The 2,951-nt window shown below is 33.3% G+C and overlaps 1 non-coding gene across 1 annotated transcript; it reads left to right on the top strand.

The window, feature by feature from the left end:
* Window positions 1–1,646: 1,646 nt before the first annotated feature.
* LOC127225018 (U6 spliceosomal RNA) lies at window positions 1,647–1,753 on the top strand. Its single transcript, XR_007834761.1, has one exon. It is a non-coding gene; the product is annotated as a U6 spliceosomal RNA (small nuclear RNA).
* The last annotated feature ends 1,198 nt before the right edge of the window (window positions 1,754–2,951 follow it).

Consider the following 2,951-nt stretch of genomic DNA (forward strand, 5'->3'; position numbering starts at 1 on the left):
TGTAGGAAATATTTGTTCTGTTAGTCTAACAAAATTTCTCTGATGACTTTATAATCTCATCAGGGCAGAAGCATTCATCTCAAAGTTAATTTATTACATTTGTCCTATGTTATAATTCTATATGATGAATAAAATGTATTTCAGTCTAATATTTCCCCAAGCCTCTTATAAATCACCTTTACATGAATGAAGTATTATATGTAGTTCATGAACTAGTTTGTGCCAATTGTCAATTTGACATATCTAGAATCACAAGGTTGATGGGCATCTGGGAATGCCTTATCTTGGATAGGCTAATTGAGGTGAGAAGAACTGTCCATGTAGGTGGCATTAGTCTGGGTTGTATTTGGTAAAATGAAGAAAGTGACATGAGCATACATTAATTGCTCTTTCTTTTATGATTGTGGGTATGATGTTATCAGCTTCTTCAAGCTTCTCTCACAATAGTATCCTTGACATGGTATAGCATGGTGATTTAAAATAAACCCTTTCCTCTTTACGTTTTTTTTTCAGTTTTTTAAAGTACATGAATAGGGAATGAAACTTATTAATCATTAACAAGAAGTGGGGCAATTGGTCTGATAAAACTGACATGTGGAGGTAGATGTGGACCTTTTGGAAAATGATGGCAAAGGGATGGGGTTGAGAAAACATGGTTGGTGAACAAGACAAAAATTCATTGTATGTACTTGTGTGAAATTGCCAAAGAGTATAAATAATTAATCAAGGAATAAATAAATCAGAGGTCAGAAATTTTATCTAAGCAAGGAAACATTTTTCTATAATTGATAATATTTAAATTGGCTGTTTACTTGAATATTCTTTTATGATGGTTGTCTGTTTTAAACAGCACTACTGATGCTTATGGCTTCTAATTGAAGAAGAAATGGCAACATTTAGCTGAAGGGTCATAGGCACAGAGGAAAAGAGGGAGTCTGAGAAAATGACTCCTGTGATGGAATTGGCGCTCTGTCAGTTTCTGTGATCTAAGTGGCTTTGTGTACTCTTTGCCCAAGATGTTTTCTATCACATTTCAACTTCACTTTCCTTTATTTTGATCTGTGTCCTGAAATGTGGGTATATATGGACTACAGTTATTGGAGCTTCCTTAATTCCAGTTTCTTCAAGTGCTGGGATAAGTAAAGGGAAGTTGTGATTGTCAAGGGCAGCTGTAACCTTCCATGCCAGGCAGATTTTCTGCTAAAATGTTCTTCATCTTTTCCTTGCTCTGTGTTCTTCCACACACTCCACTCTGTCACTGCTCTTTGGGGTAACTCCCTTGCTCTTTTAGTTTTACCTTTGAATGGTCTGTTTATTAAATTCCCCTCAGTTTCACACTATAGCACACTATTTCTTCGCCTATGACATCTACCAGGTTAGTAACCTCATTTGGTGTTTATAGCTACTCTAAAAGATTATTTGTTCTCTTTTATCATGGAAATATTTGATACATAGAAAAAATATCACAACGTAAATTGTTTGAAATGAGCAATTTTGACTCTTACTATAATATTTTGTCCATAGCCTTATGCTGTCTATCTTTACCATAAATGTTTAATCACTATAGACATATTATACTGAATACATTTTAAACTCATGGTCACCCTTTTACATATTTATAGTCACAAGCAAAAATGAGGAATTAAATGCTAGCTTTGGCAGCACATATACTAAAATTGGAACGATACAGAGAAGATTAGCATGGCCCCTGCGCAAGGATGACATGCAAATTCATGAAGCGTTCCATATTTTTTTTTTAAATGAGGAATTAAATGGCAGTCCTATTAAGTGAGAACCATAGATATAAATCAGTTATGGTGATGAAGGTGTGATTCAAAGTGATGTATAGAAGAGTGAATGTTTGATAATGGCAGAATTATCAACCACAGGAGATATCATCACAACACACATCTCTTCAAACATGTAAAATATTGAAAGTTCACTATACAGGGAATATGAGATGGGAATAAAATTTGTCAAATAATTTGATCTTATATTATGAGTGAACCATTGGCCCATCTGTCTGCAAAGGGATTACACTGCTAATCTTTTTTTGTGGAAATTATCATGGCTTGGATAGCAATATATTCAACTACAAAAATAACTCAACATAAATAGTTACATCAAAATATATGAAGTAAAATAATAGTATGGAATATCTTAATAAATATGTGGTAAGTTTCTTCAAGTGAGGAAAAGTGTTTTGAGCAAGGAATTGTCTTTATGACAATAATACCTCTGCAACCAGGCCAGTTTCTAGGTAACCAGTGTTGGGAGATTTTCATTTCTGTCCTTACAGATCTTCACATTGCCAACATTAAAAAAAAAATGAACTTAAGTGAATATTAGGATATAGGACATTCACTACGAAAGGTTTTCCTTTGACTTTTCTTCTCAGTGATAAATCCCTGAGCTGTTCTAAAGAATGCTATTTGCAAAGTCCTGCACTATACCTTTCAGGGACAAAGTGGTATCAAGCTGCCTAAAGGTGGTTGACTTCAATTTGCAATTTTTGAAACTATTCCAAAACAGTTTGCTGACCTATATTAAAAAAGCTTTCGGTGAATTCTGAAGCAGTTCATTTGTTATGTCAACTATGAGCATTTTTTGATATCTGAAAATCACATAGTGATTTATTAAAGTAATATAAAATGTCTTTTTTTGGTAATCTCGTAGGACATGAAAACAATATTCTCATTAAAAGCATAATAATTATCAGTATCTTAAAAGAATTCATTTCGTGTCCTAATTTAAGTGCACTACTCTACTACTTGAGAAGTTTGTCACATTAAAGATATTCAGAAAGATTAAGAAACTTAAAACAGCATTACCAAACTGAAGTAGTGATTATATTGACATCATTTAGTGTCAATGAAAATTGTGGACTCCACAACTTAGATAGAAGAGTATGCTACCAGTGCAACTAGTTTAAAGATATTGCTCATACCCTT

The sequence above is a fragment of the Phodopus roborovskii genome, unplaced genomic scaffold (genome assembly GCF_943737965.1).
Source record: "Phodopus roborovskii unplaced genomic scaffold, PHOROB, whole genome shotgun sequence".
In the NCBI taxonomy this organism is placed as follows: Eukaryota; Metazoa; Chordata; class Mammalia; order Rodentia; family Cricetidae; genus Phodopus; species Phodopus roborovskii.